The 16,343-nt window shown below is 36.9% G+C and overlaps 1 protein-coding gene across 1 annotated transcript in view; it reads right to left on the minus strand.

Annotated features, from left to right (window-relative positions):
* dpa (disc proliferation abnormal) overlaps window positions 1-16,343 on the minus strand; it is a 212,884-nt gene that overhangs the window by 125,896 nt on the left and 70,645 nt on the right. The gene's annotated exons all lie outside the window — the stretch shown is intronic.

A 16,343-nucleotide genomic window follows, 5' to 3' on the forward strand; every position in this document is an offset into this window, starting at 1 on the left:
CACTAATCTGATAAAGGAATATTACTCTATGTTGCTTTTCTTTCTCTGTTTCCTGAGATGCTGTGCTCCCTCCAACACCAAAGAAGGCTTGATCTTATACTCACTTTAGAAACAACACTTATCCATGACTCAACCTAAAATTACTTAAATTTGGTTTTTTGTCAGATGGCTAGTGGCCACTTGAGCAAATGATGCAAATTAAAACCAGGATGTGGACAGTATAATAAGAAGTTGGGAATGTTTTCAGGCCTATCTAAGGATACCAGGATGCTATAGCAAATATACATAAATAAATTTCCTCTATACACTCAGGTGACCACATAAGGTCAAACAGAGGTACAAGAAAACTGCCATAATTTGTAATGTCACATTTATCTTGCCACATTACCCACGGTGCAAATAACTCCTCTTACACAAGCAGATACCATCCACATGGTGCATTTGTCACATTATACAAGCAGATACTGTCCAAAAATTAATAACATATAGAATCCACAAAATATACACAAACATTTAAGAAATATAAACCTATATTTATATTTTTCATTTTTACTAAATGTAATTCACAAGCTAGAAGCCCTTTAGTAACCTTTTGCTAAAGTCAGTGGTGAGCTGTGATTATTTTAACAATGGGCTTGCAGTTTTGCCGACTTTTTATTCTTTTTGATGTGACACATCCCTGGGACACCTCAACTGAGTAAATCTGATTGGTCACGAAAAATGCGACATGGAAGTGACGTCATCTGCAGCTTCTGTCAGAGGCGAATCATTGTAACTTGTATTGTTACAATAATACTTCCTGCAGCTTCCATTTGATTGTAGCCATTCAGATGGCTACAATCAAATGGTAACTAGGCTATTGGCTTATATTTATTATTGATGTTTCACATCAATAATAAATACCAAGGTCGTGTGCACATCACAAATGAACGTGGATTTCGCCAAGGATGTTTCACATAATGTGCTTGCTCGCCACACATATCTTTTTTTTTTTTTTTTTACAACTAGGAAAATATAATGGATACATTTTTTTCGTGATAAAATTTTAATATTGCGAATAAAAAATAACACGAAATATTTCCCATATCACAAAATAAAAAACTATTGCAAAACATTGTAGAATATAAAAACAAATATTACATTAAAAAAAAAAAATTCTAGAAAAGGTACACAAAAATCACAGATTACACAAATATTCAAGAAAAATTTATTCTAAAAATTTCCACATAGAATTTACTTTTTTTTTTATTAAAATCTATGTTCTTTTTATTGTTACAATATTATTGATTACGGAGAAAGCTCGCTGAGTTTCAGCACTGCTAATTGCCATGGTTTCAAGGATATTTCTGACTTTTTTAATTGAAAAGGGAATTTCACTCTACTTTAAAGATACTGTCTTCGACAAAATTTCTAAAATCATTCATTATTATTTTGTATTTTATTAGAAAACTTAAATTTCTTATTTGTTTTTCGCCTTCTTGCCGTGGAAACAAAAGTTCTTCCATATTCTCACGTTTCCGGGTAGAATATGCTTAAAATTTCTTTCAATTCCTCATCGTCAATGATATCATTATTTTCTTTATTTAATTTTAAATTACTCTGTTGCATTAATAACTGATCCTTTAAGCAATGCAGTTTAATAACTTGTCACAAGGTAATTTTTTAAATGCATTCTTACTTTTGATTTTGATTCCTTCAAATTCTTTCAACTTCAACGTGCTCTCAATTTTAGCTTCATAATTTCTTTCGGAATTTTTAAATTAGCAATAGCCTTGATAGTTCATATAATTAATTTATCTTCTTTTACCATAGTGATCCTGCAAATTTGTAAAGCTTTTGAAAGGTAAGAGAGCTCCTGCAGGATGTTGATCATTAGTGCTAAATTGTTAAGAAATTCCAGATTTAAAAGTTGGTTTAATAATCCAGAATATTTAACTTCTGATTCAAAATGTTTGCACAAAATGTTTCCTCCAAACTGCAATTGCTGCCACAAGCTGCCAATTGTGGCCCGAACACACGATCAATCTTTATAATTATCTCATCATGTACTTGGCAATCATCTTTAAATCGTGTTGGTTTTTTGATATTGGTGATATAATACATAGTTTTTTTTTTTTTTTTTCAATTATTGCCTGTATGCCATTATATTTTGGAACATTTTCTTCACAGTGAAGGCCTCAACATAGTTTCAAAATCTGCCAACATTTCATCTTCGGAAAGTTTATTTAATATCTTAATTGCCCTAATTCTCCCCCCCCCCAACATAGCTGTTGTCACTAGTACTTCGAATACTGTCCAAAATGTCGGAATCACTAGAATATTCAGCTATTGTGGCCATGTAAACATAGACAGGAGAAATTTACTGAAAGTCATAGATCACTCACTTCTCTGAAAAACAGATGACTGCTTTAACCCTTAATCTGCACTTTCTAATTGCCTAAAGAACAGATTACAAGAGACTTAACTTTGCACTCATTGTTCGGTCTCTTGTAATCCGTTCATTATATGCAAATTTGCTTTGTTCTATGGAAACTATTTTAAATGTAATTAGCATTAGTACAGGCATACGATGCAAGAAAGCAAGCTTATGCAGCATCAGGCAAAAAAAAAAAAAAAAAGAAAAGAAAAAGAAACCCGCTCCCATTTCACCCCTCCATTCGTTCCAATTACTTGCCCAGCTCAGCCTTAAATTTATTTAGGCTATCAACTTCCACAACAAAAGATGGAAGTCTGTTCTACCAATCAACTACCTGTTGGCTAAAGGCAAACTTCCACACATCTATTCTTATGCCCTCTCAGGTGATTATTCTAATCAAGAGGAAGAATCACATCAGCATTGAGCATGCTCAAACCATTCAAGGCTTTATACACCTTAATCAGATCACCTCGCAAGTGCCTAGTCTCCAGACACAGTAATCTGCAAAACTTAAGCCTTTCTTCATAAGAGCAACCTTTCGTTACATTCACTAATCTTGTTGCCCTTCCCTGTACTAGTTCCAACAGCTCTACATGGTTCTTAAAATGAGGCCTCCCGGCCTGTATACAGTACTCAAGGTGTGGCCTGACCATTGCCTTATACAAGGGGATAATCACCTCCTTATCCCTGCTAGAAAAATTCCTGTATATCATTGACAAGACACCATGAGCTACTCTTGCAGACCGTCTGCACTGCTCAGAAAACTTCATATCTGCCTGCACAATTACCCCTAGGTCCTTTTCGTTCTCTACCACTGTCAGTGTAGTACTACAGAGTTGATACATCACTCTGGGGTTTCTGTTTCCCATATGTAGTACTTTACATTTGTCAATGCTAAACTTCATTTGCCACCTCTCAGCCCATGTGCTCAACTTTTCTAGATCCTGTTGCAGCAACGTACTGTCATTAGTGTCCTTAATAACCCTGCCAACCTTTGTATCATCTGCAAACTTGGACATTAAGCCTGATATACCATCATCAATATCATTTATAAATACAGAAAACAACAATGGACCCAACACTGAACCCTGGGGGACTCCACTAATAACATTAGTCCACGAAGCGCAGTATCCATTGATTACCACTCTGTCTTCTCCCACTCAACCATCCATTTATCCATAGCAGCAATTTGCCTCCAATGCCACACTGCTCCAATTTGTGCACCAGTCTTCCATGTGCAACAGTATCAAAAGCCTTTCTAAGATCCAAGTATATTATATCAAAGTTATTCCCTGCATCCAGTTCCTTTGTGACCACATCATAGTATCCAATCAAATTGGTCAGACAAGACTTCCCCCTAACAAAACCATGCTGTGTTCGAGCTACAACTGAAGTCTTGTCTAAATGATCATGCAGTGCTTCTTTAACCATTGCCTCCATTAATTTCCCTGAAACAGAAGTTAAACTAACAGGTCTATAATTATTTGTGTCGCCCTTTTATCCTCCTTTGTGAATTAGGGTCACATTTGCAACTTTCCAGTCCATGGGTACCTCCACTGAGTCCAAGGAAGCTCTCATAATTAGGCTAAGGGTTTGCTTACTTCCTTTGCTACCCCCTTTAATATAACTGGATAGATCCAATCCACCCTGGGTGCCTTTTTTATTTTTATCTTCAACAATTTCTCCTCCACTTTCCTCTCAGTTACTACAAAATCATCTAGCTCACTGCCAGAGTTTAATTCACCTCTGGCATTCCCCTCCTCGAATAACTCCTCATGTATGAATGTAAATGCAAAATACTCATTTAGTTTGTTAGCCACCTGAGCAGGATCATCAAATTGAACCATCAATATCCAATGGACCAATCTGTTTCATCCCTTTCCTTTTAGATGTAAAGAACTCTTTGCTGTTTTTCTTTGCATCCTTTGCCAAAGATTTCTCATAATCTGCCTTTACCTGCATAATCTCCTTTGTGATTTGGTTACAGACATGTCTCATTAGTTCATCTGATATCCATTTAGGCCTAAATCTTGAACAATATTTCTTAGTTGGTATGTACAGTGTAGTAGCTTCCAAGATTAATTCTTTGAATGCCTCCGTTTTGAATTTGCTGTTGGTAACATCATCAGTTGTTCCCACCGTGTAGAATTTAAATACTGTCTCAGACCACCGAAGTCGCCATTACAAAAGCAAAAACCCTTCCCTTTACCCCTGATGGTAGTTACCTCTGAGTAAATCCCACTTCAGCACACTGCAATCACTGCCACCTAGTGGTTCCTTTATCTGCAGATTCTTAAAGCATGAAGAATCACTACTGATAATCAGATCAAGAGTATTACTCCCTCTAGTTGCCTCCCAAATATGCTGATGTAGAAAACAATCATCCAATACATCCACAAAAGCCTTGCTAGTGTGTGTGTGTGAGTGACCCAACCCACAAATTCCGTGTCAATATCCGGGAAATTAAAATCCCCCATTATAAGACTCTCCGATTTACTGGCCCACTCTATTTCCCTGTACAGTTTTTTATTATATTCATCAGAATCATTAAGCTTATAACACACTCCTACTCTCAATTTTGATCTCCCAGTGCTTATGTCACACCAAACTGACTCGACACTGCACTGTGCAGCGATGTTGACTGGCTGAACTTCCTTGGATTTTATGTGTTATGCTATTAGTTATGCTTACCAAATAGCATAACCCCTCCTCCCTTCCTATCCTTCCTGTATGCATTGTACTCCCCAAATTCCAGTTCTGCATTCCTTATATCTGTGTGACACCACGTCTCTTATATTCCAACAATATCTGCCTTTGATATTTTGACAACACCTCAAATTCATCAAATTTATTTACCAAACTCCTAGCATTGGTGTATACGCAAGTATACATGCACCTGTTCCTATTCTTAGCTACCCTAACACAACCCATGTGTTTACTTGTACTGCAATGATTCCCAGCAGTCTCTGAAATCCCCTGCATCTTGTTTTCCAGGCTGCTGCTCATTCCAATAGAAGCAGTGCAAGAATCACTTTCACCTCTGCCAGCAGCTACTGTTAATCTATTATTTCATGTATCCGCCCCAAGCTAGCAGTTTTTCGACCGCCTAACATCACCAAGAGGAATTCAAAAAACTTCACTATAAAGAAATTACAGAGGTCCAACTGTAATTAAATCAATAATGAAGCAATTTTAAAATACTGTACATAACTGGTCAAGTGCACCCTTAAAATGCTGCACCAGGGGCTAAGACCCCCTTGTTGCACCATAGTTCCTGCTCTGGGGTACTCAATAATTGAATTCAGGATTTAATTTTTAAAATAAATGATTGTTTCAACAATGAGTTCCCAAATTTTCAAAAAGAAATAACAATGGGTTATTGTGAGCCCACTATAGCTCACCACTGGCTAAAATACTCTTTTAGGAATATACAGTATTTGAAGGGAAATTACTATAAATATTACTATAAAAGAAACTATTTGTAGATTTCAGTAAAACATTTTACACTAAAATGTTTTACTGAAAAACGCAAAATAGAATGCTATTAATTGCAACTCCTGAAAACACTATTCACAAAGAATTCAGAAATGCAACCAAATTGTATATCTTAATATTTACGATATACAATTTGTGTTTCAATATCTCAATACTGAAACCTAAAAATAATTTCAGATGTTAATAGTATTTTCCCTTCATATATATTTTGAAAGACCTACCATGTAATGTCCTTTCTGAACTTTGGTCTAATTAAATTAAAGAATTAACACACTAGACACTATGCTGGATACACATAAAATTTAATATCATGATGTTTGAAGAATTATAATACAAATTCTCGTTATCAGAAAGACTGAATGGAAGAATTACAATTTCATCTGATACAAAAAAATTCTGTAAATGATATCAGGGGACTTCTGAACAACGATATATCTAGTCACCAGAAAAAGAATACCTACTTTACTAGTCCAGTTGGCGCCTCCGTAGCCAGGTGGGCAGGAGCGGCAGTGCGTAGCACACGCTTCTTGATTAAACCGCAGTTCGAGCCCGTGACCCCCAAATATGGAGGATGCGGAAAGGTCAGGGAATGACCACCGCATATCCCCGGAGCAATATGGCCTTAGTTGCTAATGCTCCTAAAAACCAAATAACAAACAAACAAACAAACAAACAAACTAGTCCAGTTGTATAGCATGGGGTTAGAACAAATAACTCAAGCCCTGGTTGGGGTATATAAGACTAGAGAAAATAATAATTCTAACACACTATCAAATGGCTGAAGTAGTAATGGTTTCTAATTGACCTCATGTTTACCTGTATTTACCTTTATTGCAAAAAGCACCATCTGACACAATGTAGCAAAATTGCTATTTTGTCCAATCTTCGCCGTACCGCCCTACTTTGGTTACTTATCTTGCTGCTACTTGAGTTACTTAACTCATGCTGTACAGTTAAAATAGCCAGGGATTTCCTAGAGTCACACAGTTCCTTGTAGAATCAATGATATTACTTACAAAATCTTTTATTGCTTACTTCTCCATTCAGTCATTATGATTATGATGATATTATAATTTATGAAACAACCAATGCAATCTCACACTTCTAGTTAAAGATGAGTGATGAAACAAAAATAACAGTAAAACAGAAAATAGAAAAGGTGTGGGAGATTGATAAATATTCTTAAGAATAATTATCAAACCCTCACACTTTTTCTATTTTTTCCTTCACTGTTATTTTGATGAATACTTATTACCAAAGATTTGCAATAAGTATTCTTAAGAATGTGTTTCACGAATATTCCAAATACAAAAAATTAGATCTGTGTAGCTTAAGAATGTAAATGTAAAAAAGATGGCTGCATTATAGACTTATGTATTCAACTGAAAATCATCAATTATTAACTTAATAATCAGCACTCAAGGAAGTCATCAAAAATGGGTGCAATATTTAGCACTGTTTTGGGGGAAAAAAATGTAATGTGAAATATAATTTGTATAAATCCAAATGAAAGATCTCTGCTCAAACTTTAATTTCACTCAAATTTCTGAACTGATCCATCATTTTCCAAAACCATATTACTAACCATGCGTAGAAACCTACCACAGTGATTAAATAAATGCTGCTAATCAGATAAGGAGAGATCCTGACTACTCATAGAAGTCTATCACAGTGACAACATAAATGCCACTAATCAGATAAGGAAAGATATGTATTGTTATGTAAACTTTTATGTTCTGAGGCCAATGTATGCAGGGTAAAAATCCTGGAATAATCAATTTTTGCTTGCAGAAAATAACCTGGCCCTCAGTAGAAAGACTGTTAGAGTTTCCTCTAATCTGCAACAGAAATCAAACCTGCCTTTTCAGAAGAGTAGCAGGGGTATAGCCATCAGTTCTGCTACAGAAGACCTATGCAAATATGCTTATGAACTACTTGTAAGAATACTTAAAACTTAGTTAAGCACTAAAAAGTAAGCAGTAGTGCCATGACCTTATATATTCCTGCCTAAAAGTTTGGAATCACGGCGTATGGCAGCAGTTTATTAATTTTTTTGTAATCAGCTATTACAATGTAAAGTTTAACAAAAAACAACACACCACAAAGTATTTTAAGATTTTTTATTAAGCATTAAAAAATGTACAGCAAAAAAAATTTTTTTTAAATGATTAATATTAACAACTATACTGATTTTTGATCAAAATATCCTCCACAAGATTTTATCACTGCCTTACACACATCATTCTGGCGATTAATTTTATGATAATGTCTTGACAAACATTATTCCAAGCAATCAACAAGGTTCCCCGTAAATTTTGTGAATTTATGGACTTGAGAGTCTAGATGATCCCATAGAAGCTCTAATGAGTTTAAGTCAGGTGACTGGGATAGCCACAACATAATTTACAATACCCCTTCCTGTTCGGTTGCTAGAAAGTCGCTGCACAGTTTAGAGCCGTTCTTCAGGTCATTGTCTTGTTATAATATAAAATTCCTTCCACAAAGTCAAAGTCCACAGGATATTGCATTATGTCCAATAATGTTTTTATATCCTTCTGTTCCTAAAATTCCTTCAATTCTGATGGAACAGAAGCAACCCTAAATCATGATGGAAATACCACTGTGCTTGACTGTAGGCACTAAACAATGTGGCACCATTTTTATTTTAGCTAATTAATCATCTCACAAACTCCACACTTGGATCAAAAAATTTAAAATTTGGTTTCATCTGTCCACAGTATGTTTTTCCACTTTTCAATCGTCCAATATTGATGGCTGTTAGCCCAGCCATACACCTTAAGTACTGTATACAGGTCTACAGGCCTCATTTTAGGAAGGAATTAGAGTTGCTAGAATGAGTACAGAGAACAGTAACAAGATTGGTTAGAGGAACAAAGGGGGTGTGTGTGCTTACGAAGAAAGGCTTAAGTTCTACAAGTTGCGGCATCTGGAGACTAGGCACCTGCGAGGTGATCTAATTGAGGTGTATGGGGCCGTGAACGGTTTGCACAGGCTCAATGCTGATGGGATACTTCCACTTGCTCAGATTTAGAACCTGAGGGGGCATAGATTCAAATTGAGGAAAGACAGTTGTTGTAGAATAGATGTGCTGAAGTTTGCTTTTAGCCAGTAGGTAGTTGATTGCTGGAACAGACTTCCATCTGTTGTTGTGGAATTTGATAGCTTAAATAAATTTAAGGCTGAACCAGACAAGCATTTGGAGTGATCGGATGGGTGAAATGGGAAGGGGTTTTTTGTTTTTTTTTTTTTTGGCTGATGCTGTATAAGCTTGCTTTCTTGCATCATATGCCTCAACTAATGCTAATTTCTTTTGATTTTTTGGTTTTAATAAGGGTTTTTCAGACCATTACATGACCATGAAGTCCTGCTTGTTTAAGACAAAGTTTTACAGTGGATGTAGACACAGGAGAGTCCCTGTTCCTATTGAACTTAGCTCATATTTCAGGTGCAGTAAGTCATCCACTGAATTTAGAAATTGATATTATGGTCTGGTCATGTGCTTCTGATATTACTTGTGGTCATCTTGATCATCATTTGATCAAGAGAGGGCGCTGACTCTCTTTAGAAAATACAGCTGTGAGTTACAGGCTCTGAAAAAAACGATAAGCGTTTGCTTTTTATTTACATAATTGTTATTTTATATTGTACTTAATACGTAGTCTTATAGTTTTAATTATGCTGGTTATTTTTATTTTAATTTATATAAACAGTTTGTGTAGATATACGTAATACTTTATACAACCGTTATTTCGTTCGAATATTGCAGGCATTGTTTTTGTATATAGTGATAGGGAATTCAAATTTTTAATTGAAGTAGTTAGGTAGCTCTAACGTATAATTATAGAAACAGTAATACGCTTCACTGTTTCTATTAGATAGTGTAGTATTGACATTTAATTAATTTAATTTATTAATTTTATTAATTTAAAGTGTCATGCCCCAAACTAGAGCAGCAAAGCAACGGGCACAAAGTGGCAGGAGTGCTGTGACTCGGGGGGGCGATTCTCCAACGCATCACAGCCTAAAAAAATGTGCAACTTGTGAAATGTTTGCCGAACTATCTGGAACGGAACATGATATTGCCATGGGGGATGTCTTTGTGTGTGTGCGATGTAAGGAGTGTAAGGAAATCAGGCGACAACTCAGCGTTGTTATGGGCCTATATGAGAGTTTGAAGGACAGTGTGGATGCCCTCGAAAGATCTAAATTGAGGGGCCCACCAGGCTCTCAGCTGCCCACATCAACGCCAGAGCTTGCACTTGGTCATCACGCAACACAGCGGCAACCCCCAAGGCAGAATGCGCTGGTCCCTCAGGAACTAGTAGTTGTTGGTGACTCTATTCTCAGGGAAACGGGAAACATCCTTTGTAAAAAGGATAGGTGGAACAGGACCAGGGTATATCTGCCAGCGGCAAAGGTTGATGACGTTGTAGAGCAGATATTCTCTTTTAAGGGCACAAAAGGTGATATAGTTGTACACGTTGGCACTAATGACATCAAGAGTAGGAGACCGGCAGAATTACTTAACAAGTACAGGTCACTGATGAAAAAAAGCCGTGAATTAGGGTTGAATTTGAAAGTGTCTGCAATTCTGCCTGCCCAGACACGATACGAGGGAGTATATGATGAGAGCCTTGTTGATCAATTTGGCCCTGGAAAGATTGTGCAAGGCTCAAGGGATAGAATTTTTTTCAGCCTAGACTGTACTTGTTAACAGGAGAGACTGCTTCTACAGGGATGGGATACACTTAAATAGAAAGGGTGAAGAATATTTGCTGATGCTATCGAGGCAGTGTTGGGTGGGTCGGAAAACTGATAGCTTGGGGGGATACAAGGACTAATAGTTTAACAGTAGCCGTAGGCAGAGGTGAAGGTGATTCTTGCACAACTTCTATTAGAATAAGTAGCGACCTGGAGCGAGGGGTGTTGGGGGTTTGAGGGACGGGTGGCAGTCATCGTGAAACAGGTGGGTATACAAATACAAAGCAAAAATAAGAGTAGGAGTGTGTTATAGGCCTAATGACTCGAATGAGTACGATGAACAATTGTACAGAGAAATAGAGTGGGCTAGTAAATCAGAATGTCTTATAATGGGGGATTTCAACTTCCCAGATATTGACTGGAACTTGTGGGTTGGTCACTCACACACTAGTCAGACTTTTGTGGATTTATTGGATGATTGTTTTCTGCAGCAGCAGCAGCATGTTCGAGAGGCAACCAGAGAAAGTAATACTCTTGATCTAGTTATCAGCAGTGATCATTCATGTATTAAGATTTTGCAGATAAAGGAACCACTAGGTGGCAGTGATCACAGTGTACTGACGTGGGATTTACTTAGATTTAATTACCATCAGGGGTAAAGGAAAGGGTTTTTGCTTCTGTAAAGGCGAGTACAGTGGTCTCTGACAGTTTTTAAATTCTGTACAGTGGGATCAACTGACAATGTTATCAACAGTAAATTCTAAGTGGGAAGCATTCAAGGAATTAATCGTGGATGCTACTAAAAGTTTCATACCTATTAAGAAATATTGTTCAAGGTTTAGGCCTAAATGGTTGTCAAATGAACTAATGAGACTCGTAACAGAGAAGAAAAATGCATGGGATGCATATAAATTATCAAGCGACTCAGAAGCCTATGGCAGATATAAGTTAATCTGTAATCAGGTCACAAAGGAGGTTCGGCAGGCGAAGGCAGATTACGAGAAATCCTTGGCAAAAGATGCTAAGAAAAACAGCAAGGATTTCTTTACTTATATAAACTCTAAAAGGAAGGGGATGAATCTGATTGGTCCACTTTACATCAATGGTTCGACTGTTGATGATCCTGCTCAGATAGTGAACAAACTGAATGAGTATTTTGCATCTACATTCACATGTGAGGAATTATTAAGGTTTGAAAATGGCAGAAGGTTATCAAATTGTAGCAGGATACTTAATGATTTTGTAATAACTGAGAGCAAAGTGGAAGAGAAACTGTTGTGAAGTTAAACGTAAGAAAATCACCTGGGTGGATGGGATCTATCCAGTTATATTAAAGGAGGTGGCAAAGGAAGTAAGGAAAGCAAACCCTTAGACATAATTATGAGAGCATCCTTGGACTCAGGGGAGGTTCCCACGGACTGGAGATGTGCAAATGTATCCCCAATTCACAAAGGGGGATCGAAGGGTGACACGAGTAATTACAGACCAGTTAGTTTAACTTCTGTTCCAGGTAAAATAATGGAGTCGCTGGTTAAAGATGCATTGCAGGATCATCTAGACAAGACTGCAGCAATAATTCAAACACAGCATGGGTGTGTTAAGGGAAAGTCTTGTCTGACAAATTTGATAGGATATGATGTGGTTATAAAGGAACTGGATGCAAAAAATAATTTTGATATCATATATTTGGATTTCAGGAAAGCTTTTGACACTGTTGCACATGGAAGACTTTTGTACAAATTGGAGCAGAATGGTATTAAGGGTAAGTTGCTTCAATGGATAAAAGGATGGTTAAGTGTGAGAAGACAGAGGGTGGTAATCAATGGGTGCTGCTCTTCTTTTACTAATGTTATTAGTGGAGTCCCACAGGGTTCGGTGTTGTGTCCACTGTTGTTTTGTATATTTATCAATGATAGTGATGAAGGTATATCAGGCTTAGTGTCGAAGTTTGCAGATGATACAGAGGTTGGCAGGGTTGTTAATGACAGTAATGGCAGTGTGCTACTGCAACAGGATCTAGATAATTTGGGCAGATGGGCTAAGAAGTGGCAACTGAAGTTTAACCTTGACAAATGCAAAGTACTGCATATGGGTAGAAGTAACCCCAGAGAAATGTACCAACTGTGTGGTACTACAATTCTTCAAACAGGCCTCTGAGGTTGGGTATATTCATACTGTGGATTTTAGTGTTTTGCACCAACTTTGCATAGAAATAAAAACAAAGGAAACCGCTGAAGAAGAAGGCTGGAGCCTTTGAAAGCTATGGTTTTTTATCGCTTTTAACTTAGTATATTTTAATGCATTTTATTGTTCATAATGTAGCAGATTTTAATATTTTATATGTATAGTTTATCGTAAAGTTAAATTTATTGTAAATACAGGTTATTATAATTTATTATAAACACAGTTATTAAAAGTCCAGTTTCCTTTGTTTTTATTTCTACGCAAGGTTGGTGCAAAACACTAAAATCCACAGTATGTGTGATACTACACTTAAGGTGGTAGAAAATGAAAAAGACCTGGGAGTAATTGTGCAGACAGATATGAAGTTTTCTGAGCAATGCAGACAGGCTGCCAGGGCAGGTCATGGGGTTTTGTCAATGATATATAGGAATTTTGCTAGCAGGGAAAAGGAGGTGATTGTCCCTCTTTATAAGGCAATGGTCAGGCCACACCTTGAGTAATGCGTACAGGTCTGGAGGCCTCATTTTAGGAAGGATGTAGATTTACTTGAGCGTGTACAGAGAATGGCAACAAGATTGGTGAGGAGAATGAAGGGATCCTCTTATCAAGAGAAGCTTAAGTTCTGCAAATTGCAGTGGCTGGAGACTAGGCACCTGCGCGGTGATCTGATTGAGGTGTATAAGGCCTTGAATGGGTTCAGCACGCTGAATTCTGATGGGATCCTTCCACTTGTTCAGATTACGAATCTAAGGGGGGCGTAAATTCAAATTAAGAAAGGACAGATGTAGAATAGATGTGCGGAAATTTTCCTTTAGCCAGCAGGTGGTTAATTGCTGGAACAAACTTCCATCTGTCATTGTGGAAGTTGATAGGTTGAATAAATTTAAGGAGGAACTGGACAGGCATTTGGAGGGAATGGTGTGATTTTTTTTGGCTGATCCTGCATAAGCTCATACATTTGCTTTCTTGCATCACATGCCACTACTGCTACTACTACTACTATTTGTCCTTTAAACTGCCAGTCTCCTTAAATTGTCGAATAGTAGTTTGTACTCTAAATGAAACGTCTACCATATTTTCCAGTGTATAAGACAACTTGAATTTGAGTTAACTTTTATTAAACTTAATTATTTTTCCATATCACAAAACAAAAATAAAAATAAAATTCTTAATCCTAATAAGTTTTATAATATAGATATATTAATCATTGGCATGACCAAAATGACAGAAAATCAGAGCTGACTGAAAGAGAATGCTGGACACTGAAACTAGACACACTGTAGGATGAAAACATAAAATTACTGACCCAAAAATAACCGTAGAATTTAATACAAGTCTCAGCAATCAAGTTTGTAATAAAATAGTTCAGCAAGATCATAAAGCGTATGGCAGAGCCATTACTGCCAAGCTACTCATTACTGATGGTAATGCTAGAAAGAGGATGCAATGGTGTAAGGAATACAAAAAACTGGACATTTGATTATTGGAAATATCATATTTAGATGAATCGTCATTCACATTTTTTCCAACACCACAGAGAGTTCACATCTGGCAAATGTTAAAGGAAGGGCATCACCCTGACTGCTTTTTGCCAACCATTAAACATGGAGGATTAATAATGGTTTGGACAGTAACACCTCATTTATTCATTCAACTGCCATTTTCTGGAACAACCTTCCTTCATACATATTTCCTGAAAATTATGGTCTACAGAAGTTCAAGTCTAATGTCAACAAATATCTTCTTTCGTCTTCTCAACTGCCAACCCAAGCATGGTACTAAGTACCATAGGTTCTAATACCTCTCGTGTCTGGGGTTTTCTAAAAAAAAAAAACAAAAAAAAAAAAAAAACTTGGTATTTTTAGGTCCTACCATCACCCTGAAGGAATTACTGCCACTGATTACCCTGATATTTTGAGTAACCAGCTTCATTCCATGGTACAAACCGTTTCCCCACAAAATTTGTCATGTTTCAAGATGACAACACACACACACACACACACACACACACACACACACACACACACACACACACACACACACACACAGCTGTGTGTGTGTCCAATCTTAGTTCGAGCAGCACGAAACTGAAGCTAAGCATTGAGCTTCTCACTCTGCTCTCCCAATGTAGGCATATCTCCAGATTAGTGAGAGAAGCAGATTTCCTCCACCTTCCTCACTCAAGGTGAATGAAACGTTCCACCAAAAAGAATGGTCCAATATTCCTCTAAAGACAGCTCAAGACTTAGTTAAATCTATTCCATGGTGTATACCTGTAGTTATTATCATTAAGTACTTCCATTATTTTTACCATCCCCTGTATATCACATATCATAGTAATGCATTAGATAGCAAAGATTTTTATACACTGAGATTATTATAAAACTAAACTACTTAAATACAGGTGACTCTCAACCTCCAGCTGTTCACTTGCATTAACCAAATTTACCTCACTAGTGAAATGCCACTCATGTAGTCTTATGGCAGTCTGACTTAAGACTTATTTTATATTACAATATTTCATTGAAAAGTACAAAAGCAGAACCTAGTATAGATGAGAAAAAAAGAAATTAAAAAAATTACATACATAAAAATCATTTAAAAAAAAATTCAAACTGAAATGTTAATATATAAAAAGAATTTAAACTGTTGTAAAATTACAGTTATGACATGATGGGATCCATTTCCAGTTCTACATGTATGTATAAAGAAATATGTTACCCAGATGGTCTGCTTCTTCATCAGTACCAAATATCTATGTACAATGCATTTTTGGTGATTTTTAAGCACATTTGAATTTATTTCATCCTTAGAAATGGTTGATAAAAGGAAATATCAGTGCACAAATGATGGGTGTTGTAAACAAATGTAACAAAAATGCTATTACATTAGAAGAACAGTTGGCTCTCAGTAAGTGATAACACAGACAGCTGAAGTAATTATAATAGTGATAAGGTGCACTATTACGTATTGTACACTGAGTGATCATTGAATTATGACCTAATGCTTTGTAGGTCCTCCTTTTGCCCACAGTACAGCAGCTATTTGATGTGGCATTGATCCAACAAGATGTCGGAAGTGTTCAGGAGGCGTGGCCAACCAAGCTGTATGTAATGCGACTAGAAATGCAGGTATGGAGATGATTGGTGTATCCAGACATCTGATATGCCTTTCCGTAGTGTCCCACAAGTGCTCTATGGGATTGATATCGGAAGATTTCAGAGGCCAATCAATATGCTGGAAGTCAGAAACTGTATTCTTCAAACCATTCCTGCACATCAAGTGCCCGATGGCTCGGCGCATTATCATCTTGGAAGACACCATTGCCATTCGGGAAAAAGTGTAACATAGCAGGGTGTACACAGTCAGCAAGCAGTTGACGATAGCGGAGACCACTGATACGTTGTTCCACATGCACCAGGGGTCCAAGTTCCTGCCAGTGAAACATGCCCTACACCATACAACTGCCTCCAGCGACCTGCACTTTTGATACCATGCATGATGGATCAAGAGCCTCACATTGTTG

This window comes from Mastigoproctus giganteus, chromosome 7, assembly GCF_048544385.1.
Source record: "Mastigoproctus giganteus isolate SK-2022 chromosome 7, ASM4854438v1, whole genome shotgun sequence".
Lineage (NCBI taxonomy): Eukaryota > Metazoa > Arthropoda > Arachnida > Uropygi > Thelyphonidae > Mastigoproctus > Mastigoproctus giganteus.